The 17,762-nt window shown below is 42.1% G+C and overlaps 1 protein-coding gene across 3 annotated transcripts in view; it reads left to right on the top strand.

Moving 5' to 3' along the window:
* The window catches only part of OMA1 (OMA1 zinc metallopeptidase), a 264,889-nt gene that overhangs the window by 167,812 nt on the left and 79,315 nt on the right, over nt 1–17,762 (top strand). The gene's annotated exons all lie outside the window — the stretch shown is intronic.

A 17,762-nucleotide genomic window follows, 5' to 3' on the forward strand; every position in this document is an offset into this window, starting at 1 on the left:
ATCACACTCCGGGGACTGTTGTGGGGTGGGGGGAGGGGGGAGGGACAGCATTAGGAGATATACCTAATGCTAAATGACGAGTTAATGGGTGCAGCAAAGCAACATGGCACATGGATACATATGTAACAAACCTGCACATTGTGCACATGTACCGTAAAACCTGAAGTATAATAATAAAAAATAAAAAATAAAAAAATAAAAAATAAAAAAAGAAACTTAGAAATATAGGAGATACACCTAATGCTAAATGACGAGTTAATGGGTGCAGCACACCAACATGGCACATGGATACATATGTAACAAACCTGCACATTGTGCACATGTACCCTAAAACTTAAAGTATAATAATAATAATAAAAAGAAATGCTGAGAACTACAAAAAGTAATAACAAATACTCCTGTTCCTTCCACAAAGAATTAAGAATTATTAACATTTTAAAATATTTGCTTTCAGGTTTTTTTCTTGTGTGCATGTGTGTGTATATTAGTCCATTTTCACATTGCTATAGAGATGATACCCAAGACTGGATAATTTATAAAGAAAAGAGGTTTAATTGACACACAGTTCTACATGGGTGGGGAGTTCTCAGGAAACTTGCAATCATGATGGAAGGTGAATGGAAAGCAAGGCATATCTTACATGGTGGCAGGCAAGAAAGAAAAGACAAGAGAAACTGCCAAACACTTTTAAAGCATCAGATCTCATGAAAACTCACAAGAGCAGCATGGGGAAACCATCCTCATGATCCAATCACCTCCCACCAGGTTCCTCCCTCGGCATGTGGGGATTATGATTTGGATTATAATTCAAGATGAGCTTTGGGTGGAGAGATAGAGACAAACCATATTATTCTTTTCCTGGCTCCTTCCAAATCTCATGTACTTTTCATATTTCACAACCAATCATGCCTTCCTAACAGTCCCCCAAATTCTTAACTCATTCCAGCAGTTACTCAAAAGTCCAAGTCCAAAGTCTCATCTGAGACAAGGTAAGTCCCTTCCACCTCTGAGCCTGTAAAATCAAAAGCAAGTTAGATACCCCCAAGATACAATGGGGGTACAGGCATTGGATAAATGCTCCCATTCTAAATGGGAGAAATTGGCCAAAACAAAGGGGCCACAGGCCCTATGCAAGTCCAAAACCTGACTGGGCAGTCATTAAATCTTAAAGCCCCCAAATCTTCTTTTGATGCCATGTGTCACATCCAGGAAATGCTGATGCAAGGGGTGGGCTCCCTAGGCCTTGGGCATCTCTGCCTCTGTGGCTCTGCAGGGTACAGTGCCTGCAGCTGCTTTCATTGGCTGGCATTTGGTGCTTGTGGTTTTTCCAAGTGCATGGCACAAGCTGTCAGTGGATCTACCATTTTTGGGTCCAGAGAACAGTGGCCCTCTTCTCACAGCTCCACTAGGCAGTGCCCCAGTGGGGAGACTCTGTGGGGGCTCCATCCCCACATTTCTGCTTTGCTTTGCCCTAGTAGAAGTTCTGTATGAGGGCTCTGCCCCTGCAGCAGACTTCTGCCTGGACGTTTTGGCATTTTCATACATCCTCTGAAATCTAGGTGGAGGTTCCAAAAGCTCAGCTCTTGTCTTTTGCCCACCTGCAGGCCCAACAACATGTGGAAGCTGGCAATGCTTGGAGCTTGCACCCTTTGAAGCAATGGCTGGAGCTGTACCTTGGCCCCTTTTAGTGACAGTGGGACGTGGAGCAGCTCCGATGCAGGTCATCAAGTCCTGAGGCTTCACAGAGCAGGGGGGTCCTGGGCCCAGCCCACAAAACCATTTTTCCCTCCTATGCCTCTGGGCCTGTGATAGGAGGGGATTCCATGAAAGTCTCTGAAATGCCCTGGAGACATTTTCCCCATTATCTTGGTGCTTAACATTCAGTTCCTCATTACTTATGCAAATTTCTGTAGCAGGCTTGAATTTCTCCCCAGAAAATGGGTTTTTATTTTCTACCACATGGTCAGGCTGCACATTTGCCAAAATTTTCTGCTCTGCTTCTTCTTTAAACATAAGTTCCAACTTCAAACCATCTCTTTGTGAATGCATATTGCTGCATGCTGTTAAGAGCACTCAGGCCACATCTTGAATGCTTTGCTGCTTAGAAATTCATTCTGTCAGATACCCTAATCATCTCTCTCAAGTTCAAAGTTCCACAGATCTCTAGGGCAGGGGCAAACTGCTGCCAGTCTCTTCACTAAAGCATAGCAACAGTCACCTTTGTTCCAATTCCCAATAAGTTCCTCATCTCTATCTGAGACCACCTCAGCCCAGACTTCATTGTCCATATCACTATCAGCATTTTGGTGAAAAATATTCAACAAGTCTCTAGGAAGTTCCAAACGTTCCCTCATCTTCCTGTCTTCTTCTGAGCCTTCCAAACTGTTCCAACCTCTGCTAGTTACCCAGTTCTAAAGTAGCTTCCACTTTCTCAGGTATGTTATAGCAATGACCCACTACCTTGGTATCCATTCTCTTTATTAATCTGTTTTCACACTGCTATAAAGAAATACCTGAGATTGGGTAATTTATGAAGGAAAGAGGTTTAACTGAGTCACAGTTCTGCATGGCTGGGGAGGCCTCAGGTAACTTAGAAGCATGATGGAAGTTAAGGCAAAGCAAGGCATGTCTTACATGATGGCAGATGAGAGTGAAGGGGAAACTGCCACTGATAAAAACCATCAGATCTCATGAGAACTCACTCACTATCACAAGAACAGCATAGGGGAAACTGCCCCATGATTCAATCACCTCACACTAGGTCCTTCCCTTGACATGTGGGGATTACAATTTGGATTACAATTTGATATGAGATTTGGGTGAGGACACAGAGCCAAATCATGTCAGTGTGTTTATACAAATAATATCTGAATAGATTCTCCCAGAAAATAAAAGCAAAACCACAACAGATAACGTGAATAATTCCTTCGACTTTTCCTCCCAGCCCAATTCTCTTTCGCTCCTCTTCAGAGGCAGCCATGATCACAATATTGGTTTAGATTCTGGAATTCCATTTTAAAAAATGCCTTAGCATACACACACACACGCACACACACACGCACACACACTCGTAAGTAACATAGAGTATCTTTTTATATTGTAAAGTTTTCTTTAAATACTGCTTTGCTTTCCTCATCATGCTATATCTTTCTTTTTTTCACTCATTATGTGTTGAGGACCTATCAAGATTCATCTGTGTGAATTTGTTCTATTCACATTCAGTACACTATTCTTTTACAAGAATACACCAAATTTTAAAAATCCATTCCCCTATTGATGGCTGTTTGAATGTTCCTAGTTTTTGCTTTTATAGACAATGCCACACTGGCAATCCTCACTGAATACATATGACAATATTTGCCTGAGGCATATCTCTAAATATGGCATCACTGGGTCCTAGAATATACACATTTAAAAAAAATTTTACTAGATGCTGCCAAGTGCTTTACAAAGATGCTATAACAATGTATACTTTTGCTAGCAGTATATGATAATACCTGTTTTCCCATATTTTTTATGATACTTGACATGATCTTATTTTAACACTATTGCCTATTTATTACAATATTCTTAATTCTGATTAACTGAAGGGAAAAATAAACCAAGAAAATTCTCTAATTCCAGTCACCATGTGTTTCAAATACAAATTGTTTTGATAAACAGTTTAAGGCATTGTAGTACAGTGAAAGAACTTTGAGATCAAATCTTTAGGTAAGTAACTTAATTCATTTAACCTCAATTTTTTAGTCTGCAAAATAGAAATACTAATACTCCAGCAAGGTCATTTTGAAGACTAAATGAAATGTGACAGCTCCTTGCCCATGCTAGGCATGTGGCTAGATAAATGAGCATTTGTTATCTTCACATGAATTGTCTGAATAACATTGGAAGATTTTCCAACAGATAGTACCATATGTAATTCACTAACTCTAAGATGTCATGGATTATAAGATGCACTGTCATTTTTGTGCCTTTAAGAAAGAAAAAAGTACTGTCTATTAAACTATAAAATAGCATCAGTTGTAAAGTTCATCAAGATCTCAGAAATGTTAAAATATGATTTAAAAATGTGTCTTATAACCAATTAACATGTACCATTAAAACAATGGTATTATCTTAGTTTTGTTTCCCCAGAAGGAAACAGCGAGACAAAGATTCAGAAGCTAGTATTTTATTTTTGAGATAATACAAGACACACTGGTAAAGGAGAGGGAATATGAAACATGGAGGGAAAAAAAAAGCCAATAAAGGGCCTCTACAAAATAAATAACTTTTGTGGGAAAATGGAGCATACTTTCACTGAGAAAATTCTAGGAGCCAGTACTGAACATGTACCTCAGAGTTATTTTACCCAAGGTGCAAGAGAGCTAGGATATTTATGCACCAATTCCTGTTAGTACTTGGTTGAAGGCTACTTTTTTTTTTGAGACAAGGTTCCATATAGGCTGGAGGGCAGTGGCTTGATCACAGCTCACTGCAGCCTCGACCTCCTGGGCTTAAGCTATCCTTCAGCCCCCCAAGTAACTGGGACCACAGGCATGTGCCGCCATGCCCGGATAATTTTTGTGTCTTTTGTAGAGATGGGGTTTCCCTTGTTGTCCAGGTTACTGCTAATTCCCTGATATTTCTGCTTGTCCCATGTGTGGACAGAGAAGTTTCCAGTGGCCCCAGAGAACCATGGGGCAGAGTTGCAGATACTGGCAGTTGGATGGAGGGCTTGTATAAGTGGAGATGGTCAGGCTGAGGATGTTGACACTGTATGCTACAGTCCACCCCTTACCCAGGCCCATTGCTGCCCAGGTTTACTGCATCTTCTCACTGATTCTTCAAGAACGTGGCCTGTCAAAATTCTAAATACAAATGAATGAGCAAAAACAAACAAACAATTGAATATACTCTAACAGAAGGGCTAATGGGAAAACAAGAGTCTCTGCTACTGTGGTTGCCACTAAGGCCATAATGATAATCACATCACCCTCCTCTCTACTTATTCTACATTTCATTTATCCTTGCCAAGCTCTTCTGCTAGGCTAAGTTGCTTGCCCAGTGGGGTAGCCAAAACTTTAACCCTGAGATGTCAGAACTCTTGGTTACCATACTTTCCTCAGGCTGGGGTCGCTGCAATTTCTGATTCATTGTTATTACTGGGCATGAAAGTACTAAGAGATGTCCCAGTAAATCCTATGAATTCCAGATATCCTCCTCCAGCCCCTAATATGTAGCACCAACCTCATTGGCTTATGATAATCATAATCCATCACCCCTGCCAGCACAGTAAGTACATTGTAAATTCTGCTTATCTACTAGAACGAGGAGTTAAAAATATCCAGAAAGCAAACATTTTGTACAAGTTCCCCAAGTGTGTCACTGGTAGTTATAGTGACACAGACCATTCTTTCTATCCTTTTGTTCTTGAATCTATGTATTTTACCTATTAGGCAAACAGTGCCATGTAATGGCATTGGTTCAAAGTCTATACTGCATCCAGAAGGACAGCAGCCCAACACTGAAAGGAGTCATCCCCAACCTGGTGCCTTAGCTGTGCCTTAAGGAGCCATTTCAACATTATATCAGGCCAGCAGCTTTCGATGGTAGTATTAGTGAGTATATAGTAGCATTAGTGAGCCCATGGTCATGTAACATGACCATTATCTTACTTCCATTGACATAAAATGGACACCTAGTTCCAAGATCACATTATGGAAGATGTCATGGACCCATGGGTTCCTTTAATAGTAGTACTGGCTGAGATGCTGTGGGAAAGGAAGGCAAACCCATGCCTGGAACAACTTCCCCCTCTAGGTTAGAAGGGCACTGATGATAATTAACTTGCCACCAAGTAGCTGGCTAGTCTACTCAAGAGATGGTACCAAACCGAACACTCAAATTTGGTCTCTGCTGTTTATAGATTGGACATTCAGCAGCAGGTAGGTCAGTCCTGGTGAGAGGGCCTCACGCTGTGGGGCATGGCCTGCACTCCTCTGTCACACAGATACATGATTTATGAGTTTATTGGCAAGCACAGGGTTGGCTGAGGACAGAAGCTGGCTGCTGTCCTGGGATGAAGTGTTCTAAGTAGTTGGTTAGGGCATTTTCTATGGTGGATATTTTCTTGTGAGCATTGATATGAGACATCCAAGTAAGTAGTGCTATTGTACAACAGAAATACATTTTCAGTTTTTACCAGTATGTGAAGTTGACCCACTCTTGAACAGGCCTGGGCTTTTGTAGGAAATGTGACAGCTTCTTGTCCATGCTAGGTATGTGGCAGGATAAATAAGTATTTATTCCCTTCATATTAACTGTCTGAATAATACTGGAAGTTTTTCCAACAGATAGTACCATATGTAATTCACTAACTCACGGATTATAAGATGCATCATTATTTTCGTGCCTTTAAGAAAGAAAAAAGTGCTGTTTATTAAAATATGAAATAGCATCAGTTGTAAAGTTCATCAAGATTTCAGAAATGTTAAAATATTATTTGAAAATCTGTGTCTCATGACCAATTAATGTGTGCCATTAAAACAATGATATTATCTTAGTTTTGGTTCCCCAGAAGGGTTAATATAACCTTGAAGCAACTACAGATGTGCAGTGCTGCCTTTTTCAAGTGAATTACCCTTACTAAGACAGTGACTCCACATCTTGCTTGCTGGTCCCTGAACACAAGAAGCGCAAAGGACCCAAGAAATGGTGACTGTTTACACTTTTGTATTTTTGCTGCATCTCCTGGCAAAAAAGTTGCTCCTCAGAGAATCAGGAGCTCCAGCTCTCAAAGCCTAGAGCTGAGGAAATAGGAATCACAAAGTCCTTCAATGAAGTATTGGGAAGAATGGGAAATACATCCATTCCTATTTCACTCTTGGGTTCCTGGGCCCGTGTATTCTTCCTTTAGGAGACACAGAGCCACATCAAAGTCTTTGATGCCTATAGTATGTTCTTGAGGATGCATACATATGCACAGAGCATTGCCTCTGAGCTAGTGTTTTAGCTGTGTTGTTAGTAGGCCATTCCAATGCACCATAAAATCAGAAGATTCTGGTATGTGATACAACTAGTGGATCCCTTAGTCACCGGCCCTGTCCTGCATCTGCTTTATTCTAAAGTGGGTCCTGTGACCTGGCATGATGATGGATGGGATCCCATGCTGGTGGATCAAACACTCAGCCATCCCGTGGTTGAGCTGGCTGAGAGCTTGCAAGAGGGAAAGGCAAAACCATATTCAGAATGAGATATCAGTCACTGTGAGAATGAAACCCTGGTTCTTCCAGGATGGAAGGTGCCTAGGTAGTCAACTTGCCATCCACCAAGTGGCTGGTTGTTCTTCTTAAGGAATAGTACTATATTGGGAGCTCAGTGTTGATCTCTGTCACTGGAAGGTTGAACATTTATTGGCAGCAGTCACTGGTAGTTTTTGCCAGGGCCTGTTTCTTGTACCTACCATTAGTGATGGGGTTCTCATTGCCCGCTAGACAGTGAGTGATCTGGCTTCAAAAACCCAACTTGTCTCCTACTTTCTTGGACCACTCTTCATACCAACTGTCACAAGTTGCAGGGCCAGGACTAGGGTGAGGCAAGTGAGGGGCCTAGGACACAAAATTTAAGGAGGTACTTGATCTCAGTTTTGTGCAAGTAAAAAGTTAGCAATAGAGAGTGAATGCCTCCTTAAATTTTGTGCCCTTAGTGCTTATCTTGCCTCATCCTAGTCCTAGTTCTAGAAAGTTGGATTTTTCTATAAGTTGATGTTGAGATGGAGTTTGGGTTGCACGATCAACACCTGTGAAAAGAAGGAGGTTGAGGCAAGATTGGTCAGAGGGAGAATTCAAACAAAAGTTCAGACTCAATAAAGCATTGGTCAACCAGGGAAGGAACTGAAACAGGTGTTACCCATCACAGCTGTTCTGCATGTGGCAGAAATGGCCAGATCCGCATAGTCCTACCTCACGCAGTCACCAGACACATGAAGCCCTATAAGGAGTGTAATTTTGTTAAAGTGGCTCTTTGCATCTGAAGTGGAGCCTAAAGCTGACAGCTCCAGACTCTCTGTAGACCACACCCTCACAAGCGGGCAGTAAGCATTCCTTGAGGAGTTGGTCTGAGTGACATAACTCCCTATCTACTATGACTCTCTTGTGGAGTCTTTGGATTTTATCTTGGAAACTTTGTGTTCTGTTGACTTGGATGTCTTTATTCTCATTAGAGAAATGCTTCCTGCAGAAGACAAAACACTAATCTCATTGATTTGGAAGCTGAGAGACTTGGCTGTTTTAGTCTTCTCATGCCACTGAACCAAGAAGAGAAGGAGGTTAATGTACTGATTGGAGTAATTGAACCTAATTGCCAAGGAGAAATTGGGTAACTTCTACACAATGAGGACAGGGAGAACTGTGAAGTCAGGGACTAGAAGTTAGGGAATTCTCTGGAACATCTCTTGGTAAGTGCATATCTAATGGTAAAAGTTAATGGAAAATGACAGCAACCAGAGTAAGACAGGACAAATGATTTGGACTCCTCAAGAATGAAGATTTAGGTCACACAATCGTATGAAGAACCCAGCTAGGTGAGGTCCTGGCTGAGGAAAAAGGTAACAAGAAATAATAGAGAAAAAAGAAATTATAAACACTATGGCCTTTGGCCAGTCACAGAAACCAAGATAGTGGAAGTTATGCGGATTTTTTCCCCTTGTTTGTTACAAGTACACATACACACATGTATATAAATACAGACACATTTTGTCTCTCCTCTCTTCCCTTTATTATTTCATATAAGGAAGGATAGTGGTGATTAACATTACAATGTGGTATATAACTTATAGAATATTCGGGAGTAACTGTGACTAAGTTCAAATATGCAAAAAAGGGTAGGTGTGGAGGCTGAGTAGCCAAAGGAGTGGACTGTGCCAGGTATTAAGCTATTAGCGTCTCTAGTTCCAAACCAACCATCCTTTCTCTGTTCTGCTATGCTGGGATTCGGACTATGAAAACACATTGCTCTGTTGTTAGCTGGCTTCCTGCTAGCTTCTGCCAGACTGGAAGACTGGAAGAGGGAGAAGGACTTTCTGCTCCCAATTTGTTTGCTATTCTAGTTTCTGTTACCCCAGGAATAGCTCATTATCTTAAAGAGCTAGTTGCTTCCAGCAGTAGTTGGTTCCAGTTTCCAACCTCTCTTCCTACTCCCAAGCCAACCTTTTCACACCTCCTCATAGGTATCTGCTCCAGATGGGACAGGCTTCCCTTCTCAAAGGTTCATGTTCCCAGTTCCAGCATGACACAGCAGTGTATTAAAGGTGTGTCTGGGGTTGGGAGGCAGTAGCTTAATGACCTGCAGAATCTACTTCTGTAAACATTCTCCAAATGTTGGTCCTTCAGACATCATTCAGTCCTCCTGGGTCATAAAGTGAGGCTGCTGACTCCAGAAAGAGGGCATATTTCTACCTTTAGGGGTAGAGCTACCTACCTCTGCTCTTATTTGAGGCAGAAAATATGTTACACCAACCTAATACCCAATCCATGCACAGTTCTATGGAAAGCCCCAGGGTCCCTCCGGGGCTAGAAGGGAGATAAGGGCTCCCCCTGAGGCTCCCCAGTGCAGCCAACAGAAGAGAATAAAAGGGCAAGAGGAAGCTGGATGTGATTAGCCTCAACTTACAGTCTGAGACAAGAAAGTAAGGCAGTGATCCATGCTGACCTTTCTTTCCAGCTGTCTGGCAGCCTTTCCCCTGGAAAATGAAACTTTCCACAGTGTCTGTCTTAATTATGCATGGACACAGTTGATTTGCATATCCAAATACTCAGGGCTGTGGAGCAGACAAGTAATTGGTGATTGGCTGCAGAAGGATGGAAAAAAAAAAAAAGGCAAAGCTTGCAAAGTCCCCTAACCTGTACACTAACTTGCACTGATCAACTTCCTTCTAACAAAACTGTGAGTTTGCAGAATCGGCTAGATTCAGTTGCCTTTACTTATTTACCGTTATTCCCTCCCCATTAACAGACCACACCAGTTGCCTCGCTGCAGCTTCACGTACTTCTTGCTGCCCCTAGATTTTCTTAGCCTATCAGAGGATAATCTAACAGGTAAAATCTGCCAGTAGGTCATTATAGGTCCCTGGAAAATTTCTATATCTGCTTGGTCTTTAATTTTCCCTTTACTTGCAAATAAGAAATTTGGATTAGATGATATTTAAAGATATTTCCAGTCCTACAAATTCTAAAGCTGTATGTTATGGGTTAAACTGTCCTCCCAACCCAAACCCACATTCATATGTTGAAGTCCTCACCCCTACAATGTGATAACATTTGGAGATGGGGCCTTTGAGAGGTAATTAGGGGACAGGTGAGGTTATGAGGATGGGCCCTGATCTGATGGGTTAGTGCTGTTATAAGAAGAGACAGCAGAGAGCTTGATTTCTCTCTTTATCTGCCATATGAGGAGACAGTGAGAAGGCAGCTATCTGCAAGCTAGAGATTGAATCCTGCTGGACCTTGATCTTGGATTCACTGCCTCAAGAAATGTGAGAAAATAAATTTCTGTTGTTTAATCGCCCAGTCAATGGTATTTTGTTATGGAAGCCCAAGCTGGCTAAGACATTGCAGTTCTGCCTTTTCCCACGGAGTGATTTGGGCAAACTCTATCCCCTCCTTGGACTGCAGTTTTCTCAATGGCAAATGAAGAGTTTGGATTCGATTAGATCTAACGTACTTTCCTCATTTGAAGTTCTCTGATTCTAACTTACTCTAAGATGTCACTGATGGAATGCATTGCCCCTTCTGGGAGTATTAAATTGAGGTAATAATCTCTCTCTCCACCCCCACCCCCACATTCAGCTACAAGTGATAGAAAGCAAACTTGAACATAAGCAAAGAGAAAATTTATTGGCCCTGGGAATCCAAGAAATAGTCTAAATACCAACATTCAGGAAGGACAGGGAGGCGACTGTGTCTTAACAACTCCCAGATCATGGGCTCAAAAGCTGGACTAGTCCACCTCTCACTTGAGCTTCTTTTCATGTGTTAATTACTTGCTGTCAATGTAGGTCAGTATTTTTCCCTCAAAGGATGGGAGACATAATGGGAAACTTGAGGTTTTCATCTTTGAGCATGTGCCGCTAGGAGGGACCAACCTTGGCAGTCTGGGTTTAAATTTTTTAAATCCCAGAGAAAAGAGTCTTAACCCAGCTAGGCCAAGATGCCACATCTGGATCAATCAGCTTTGTCCAGGGCCAGGGAATTTAAATACCAAGTCGCACTTAATATTCGTGGAGACTGGGATGGAGCAGTTTCTGGGAGAAGAGAGCATGTATGTACTGATTTAACATTCTGTGGGAATATGATTATCCTAAAGGTCAGGAGTTCGTGACTGGCCTGGCCAACATGGTGAAATGCCATCTCTGCTAAAAATACAAAAATTAGCTGGGTGTGGTGGCGTGCGCCTGTAATCCCAGTAACTTGGGAGGCTGAAGTAGGAGAATTGCTGGAACCCGGGAGGTGGAGGTTGCACCACTGCACTCCAGCCTGGGCAACAGAGTGAGACTCCAAATCAAAAAAAAAAAAAAAGGGATCTTTGATGGTGGGATGTTAGGCTACAATGAAGGGGCCATGAGAGTGTGGGCTGTGGGCCTCAAATGTTAACAATAGCAGAGAAGGCAGGTAGGACTAGGATTCTCCTGTTTTATTAGTAAAGCAACTGAGGCTCAAGGAGTTAAATAATAAGTAAATGGTAAGCTGAAATTGAAAGCCAGAATCCGATCTTACACCTCATATTGTTAACCTCTGCTCAGAGTCAGAAAAAAGGGCAAGGCTGCAAAGTCCCCGAATCTATACACTAACTTGCACCTGATCAACTTCCCCCTAACAAAACTGTGAGTTTGCAGAATCGGCTAGATTCAGCTTTAAAAAAATATAACCCCTTACCAGGCACTGTGATAGGTGCTAAGAGGAACAGAAAAGACAAGATCCCTGCCCTGAAAAACAGTACAAAAGAGATACAGGCAAGCATTTGGGTCATTGCATGACAGTGGGGGTTTGTGGACACAATGAAAGCCTCTCCTTAGTGGGCCGATCTGCAAGAGGGCAGAAAGCACTTAGTGGGGACACCCCCAGACCTCGTTTGTTGGGGTGAGTCATGAAGTTCTTTTCTCTCTAACCACACACTTTGAATGTGCTAGCATGGAGCCCTCCCAGTATTAAAGAAGCATACAGGCCCTAGGAGGCCAGACCCAGGGGCAAGGCTGTGGTCTGCTGCAGGGGCCCATGGTCTCCCTCCTTGCAGCTCAGCAGCCACAGCAATCATGGTACACACCAGGGCTTCAGTGTCTGCAGTGTTTCACTTCTTAGGCGGGGGTTGGGTTCATGGGCATTCATTCATTATGTTACTTTCTAAATCATCTTTTATATCTAAAACATTTCAAAATGTAAAATATCATGTTACAAAGGAATTTCATGACATGGAGAAAATGCTCACAAAAATAGTTTTAATTTTAATAAAGCTGATTACAAAGCAATTTATTTAGAATACTAATTTTGTAAGAAACAAAAAAATTTCAAAGTTATTTAAGTGATGAGATTTTGAGTATTCTTTTCATTTTGCGGAAATTCCAAATACTCTATAAGGAATATATATTATTTTTGTATCAAAAAATAAGTTACTATAGGTTCTAATGTGATTGCTCCTGAGCCTGACACTCTCCATTAGTGCAGTATTGGACTTTCTGCAAATGTTCTGAACTGCTTCTGTTACAACTTCAGCCCACCCTTTTGCTGTGTGTCTCTGAGTGACTCCTCTTCCACAAAATCTTATTTTTTCTGCCTTCTTTGCTTGAAGGAGTCCAGCTCCATGGTTGTGGAAGAAAGGCTGTTATTTTCCAGAAAGTGCAGTGGAAATCAGTCTAAGGGCAGATAAAAAGATGAAAAGGCGTCAAGACCGGACTTAGTCTCAGTGCCTCATGCTGGTCATGGATCCATATCAATGTAATGTGTCCCTAAGTGTGCAGAGATGGTGCTTTATGGCCTTCAGAATGCCTTCACATCTACAAACGTGTTTTATAGTCACAAAACAGCTTGCTGTTCCCACAATCAGCCACTGTTTCAAACTACTGTGCATTTGCATTCACTATTCTCTTGTCTACCTATAAAACTTCAACATGGCTCCCCTTAAATGCCTCGTCCGTGCAGCCTTCCCTTGGCCCAGATGGAATTAATCACACCTTCCTCTGTGCTCCTAGAACTCACACATACTGCCATTTTCATAGGTAGCTTACAGTAGGTATTGGAATGTAGCCCTGTCTTCCCCACTAGAACACAACCTTTTCAAGGGCAGGGGTGGAATCTTATTCGTCTTTATGAACTGAACAGTTAGTACCATGTCTGGTGAATGGTAGGTGCTCAATTTGATTGACATGAAGTAAGCAACCCAGTAAGGGCAAGCAAGGTAGTTGATATTGCCACCATCTGAGAGAGAGGAACACGCTGAAGATCGAGGAAGGATGAATCACCTTGCCTAAAATCCCTCAAAGAGTAAGTGATGAAGCTGGGATTTGAACTTAGGTCAGTTTAACTTCCAAACTTGTACCCTTTCAGTGCCATGATGGATAGTCCTCTCCATCATCATCTTTATTATCATCATCATCTTCCAGTGGCAACGTTGAGCCAGAAACATAGGAAATGCTAATTGAATAAATAACCATACTACTGCCATCATTGTTAATTATAACTCTCACCCCTCGCTATCATCACTCTCACCCCTTGCTATCACCCCTACCTATCATAACTCCTCCTCGTACCTTTCTTCATGAGTCAACATGTGTTGATTACTGAAGCATGCAGGGCCAGGTGGTAGGTACACCTTAGGTTTCTCTGTGTCCCCTGGGGTAGGTACACCTTAGGTTTCTCTGTGTCCCCTGGGGTAGCTAGAACAGCTCTGGCACTGACAATAAGCAATAGACTTACTAACTTGACTTGCTGGTCTTCATGTTCTAGAATGAGGCGATGCCTCAGAGCTGAGAACTCACTGCATTTAGGGGAAGTGGATGCACAAACTTGGTCATATCTTGAGGACAAAGCTGTCACTCTTCACATCTCCAACCAGAATTTTAAAGTTAGTGTGGGGTTTAGTCGAAAGATCGCTGATCATGAGTGCCAAAGCCCTTGGTTTATGTCCTGGCTGTGTCATTGATTTACAAAGTAATTTTAGACAAATGCCATTATATCTTTGAGTGTCCTAGTTTCTTCGTATATGAAAAAGAGGGGCAACATTTCTGACTTCCTTCACAGGTGTGGTAAGAAGGCTTGCCTAGGATCATGAATGTGAAATTGCTTTTCACTCTGGGAAGTCCTCCACATGACCCAGACATTCATGTTATTAAAAGTGCTAGGAATGGAATCATTGGCTAATGAAATTGTGTATCCTCTTCTCTTTCTACCCTACCCAAGTGTTTTGCTAAATTATGGATCTCAAGCTCACTTTCTCTCTTCAGACCTAACCTAGATCCCAGCATCCTTTGAGTGTGTGTGTGTGTGTGTGTGTGTGAGAGAGAGAGGGAGAGAGAGAGAGAGATAAAGAAAGGAAGGGGAGAGAGAGACAGAAAGAGAGAGGCAGAAGGTGGAGGAGGGGAGAGAGAGAGAGACAGAAAGAGCTGGGAGAGAGAAGGAGTGAGAGAGACAGAAAGAGAGAGAAGAAAGAAAAGGAGACATAGCACATTATTCTGGCATTCGGGAAATCGTGTCCAAAGGGGATCTTAGGATTTGACTGGTATATATGCAGCTTTTATTTGATGGTGCTATTTTAAACAGTTCTCAGTTGGGAGGCTGGCAGCTCTGATTGCTTTTCAAAGCCCTGTCTTTTATCACCATCGTTTTCTTCATACATTAATCCAGGCTGCATCCCCACCTTCTGTTTCTTTTCTGTCTTCGAGCTGAGGAGTAAGCAAGATGCAATTTAGTAGCTGGGCTACAGGGGGACCGGATTGCTTCAGAGACATCACTTGTTTAATTGACTTGTTTGCTTTCAGATGAGTCATGTTCAGTCTGAGTTGTTTTGCCTTAACTAGATGTTGCTGGCAGTGCTTTTTTTCCTCCTCCTGTTTTTTCTTCCTTTCTTTCTTTTCCCTTGTCAAGCACAATAAATATTGGTTCTGATGGAACATAGTCCTGGCTGTGAAGGACACAATCTTCTTCCTCTTTCTTGAAATTAGAAGTGCCTACTCCTCACTTGGTTGCATTTGGACAATGGGTGAATTTCTAACTCCCCAGCTGTTCTCATCCCCAAGGTCAAGCTTAGCCAAAACGTCCTATCCCCACATTTTCCTGCTCCCCCTCTACCATCTGCATAAAGGTAGTTAAGGCTCCTAAGGGGATCCTATCAAACAGATGTTTACATTCCTAAATTTCTAATCTGGATATTTCTGGAAACAGGTAAACAGAGCCTTTGAGTTCAACAGAAAGGTCTTAGCAGCAGGGAGTGGGAAATTTACTTGCAGAATAAAAGACTGAATTAAGGTTTGGCAATCTTCAGTCAGTAGAGGAACATAAGAAAACTGTTGAACACCACTGCTGACACCTAATTGGTCTCATAAATGTTTATGGGTGGAAGGAAGGCAGGGAGGATGGAAAGAATTGAGGGAGGGAAGGAGAGATATCTCCTTTACAAGTTCCTCCTTTACCCACTATAGATGTTGGATTTCACAGGTCTCTGTCCTGGGCCGACTTCTCTATTTACCTGTTCTCTCTAGATCCTACGTAGGAAAAATGAGGTCTCTACATGGCACCTGCATTACCTACCAGCTTGTCAGATATGCACATTATCAGGCTCTACCCCAGACCCTCTGCAGTTTAACAAGATCCCCAGGTGATTCAAATGCCATTAACATTCTGTTTCAGAAAGTCTTATCATCTTAAAACTTCAAGTGCCATCTAAACACAGATGAATCCTCAATATGCCTCTTTAACCCTGATGTCTTCAGGAACTTTAGATCCATGCATCTAAATGCCCAGTGCCTATTGGACTTTCTCTTTTGGAAGTTAATAGGTCATATCAAATCTTATGTGACTAACAGACAACTCTTGACCCTCTAGGCTACTTCTTTATTTTTCCTGTTGTGCAGAAACGGCACCACCACCCACCATGTTCCTTAAACCAAAAATGGGCATGCTATTTTTGAATTCTCTCTTTTCCTCACCACCAGCACTCAATTTAACAGCCAGTTTGGTGCATTATTCCTCTGACTCTATCAGTTTTCCCACTTCCCTCTGTTCTCAGTGCTAGAGACCTAGCCCAAGCCACTCATCATTTTTTGTTTGATTTACTATTCACTTCCACTTTTGCCTCATACAATCCAAAAACTGCTGAAGAAATCTTTTTAAAACATGTGTCATGGCCATTCCCTGTTTAAAATCTTCCCATGACTTCACATTTCATCTAGAATATAATAAAATAAAAATCTTTCTTTTTTTTTTTTTGGAGACAGGGTCTTGTTCTGTTGCCCAGGATGGAGTGCAGTGGTACAATCATGGCTCACTACAGCCTCGACCCCTGGGCACAAAGCAATCCTCCCACCTCACTGGGACTGCAGGCATGCACCACCATGCCCAGCTAATTTTTAAAATTTTTTGTAGAGCCCGGTTCTCCCTATGCTGCCCACCCAGTCTGGTCTTGAACTCCTGGGCTCAAGCATTCCTTCCACCTTGGCCTCCCAAAGTGTTGGGATTACAGACATGAGCCACAGCACTCAGCCAAAAATCTTTAGGGGAAAAAAATCCTATGAGATCCACAGCCTACCTACTCTCTGATCCAAACTTTCAGCTCTGGTCTTTCAGCCCTTTTCTACTCTGCTCCACCCACAGGGCCTTCCTCCCAAGGCCTCTGTATGAGCTAATTTTACATGCTGGTTCTCTGCTTGTCATTCAAATCACAGTCCAAATGTCACTTCCTTAGAATAGCCTTTCTTAATGATATAATCTAAATTAGCTCCAGTTACTTCTTACAATAATGATCTGCATAGTACACAACAACACTGACTTTGTATTGTTTGTTTGTTATTATGTATGCATGTATATATTTTTGTCTTCGCTCTAAAATATAGATGTCTTGTGATCAGACCTTCCCTGCTTGTACCAGCTATAGTGTTCTAGTGAACAAACAGGCAAAGTTCCTGTTGATTTTAGATAATATACAGGTCAATACTGCCATTTTACATACAGGTTGTGGGGTAGATCTTCTCTGGCTGCCCAGGGTTGGCAACTAGAACCCAAAGCTGAGGACAAAGGGAAACCAAGCACCAAGTGAATGATGCTGACGCTAGTTTGAGGACTCTGGAGTTCTTAACCATCATCCTGGTTCTGTCTCATCTCCACCTATTTGCACAAAGCTTGTATAAATAGATGTCTAGGGATTAGAGGAGAATGGCCAGAGCAGAAGTTGTTTGCTTGAGAGGAGTACTGTGGTTTTTCCTTCCTCTCCCTAATGAGTGGTCCTCCACCTAAGTGAAGCATTTTCAAGAGAATTACTCACAGAGATTAGAGGGATTGGTAGCTTTTTTCGGGTGTGCTGTCTCTTAATACAGCTGATCAGACCCATGCCTATCTAAGCAGGGTGCCCTTGAGACTTTGTGTGTTCCTGTGATTAGAGGCATTACTTGCTTTCTTATAACACAGGAGGTATGAATGGCAGCTAAACTTAGTCAAGCAAAGAGGGAAATAGGCTGAGATAAGAGATGTTTATCCCTATGATTTCTACCTGTACCCCACTATCCCAGGAAATGAGGGGGA

The sequence above is a fragment of the Symphalangus syndactylus genome, chromosome 19 (assembly GCF_028878055.3).
Source record: "Symphalangus syndactylus isolate Jambi chromosome 19, NHGRI_mSymSyn1-v2.1_pri, whole genome shotgun sequence".
NCBI lineage: Eukaryota > Metazoa > Chordata > Mammalia > Primates > Hylobatidae > Symphalangus > Symphalangus syndactylus.